This window comes from Odontomachus brunneus, unplaced genomic scaffold (genome assembly GCF_010583005.1).
Source record: "Odontomachus brunneus isolate Ranch 3 - 2012 unplaced genomic scaffold, Obru_v1 Obru_scaffold_356, whole genome shotgun sequence".
Taxonomy (NCBI): domain Eukaryota; kingdom Metazoa; phylum Arthropoda; class Insecta; order Hymenoptera; family Formicidae; genus Odontomachus; species Odontomachus brunneus.
In genome coordinates, this window is record NW_022639806.1 from 112,922 (window position 1) to 113,157 (window position 236).

Here is a 236-nt window from a genome sequence, read left to right on the forward strand (position 1 = left end):
TAATTTTATTAGTTTGATTAGGATTCGAAAATATTTTAAGCCACCATGTTAAGTCTGCTTGGAGGTTAGGAGGAATCGTCATAGTTGCTGAATAATCTTCATTAGAATTACTCAAAGCTAAGACCTTTTCCCTCTCAAAGTTCTTCGTGTAGAGTAGACCATATTGAACTGCTGGACATACAGAGATGAGTGAGCCAATGAAGCTGGCAAACTCTCTTATAGAACATTTCTCTTTG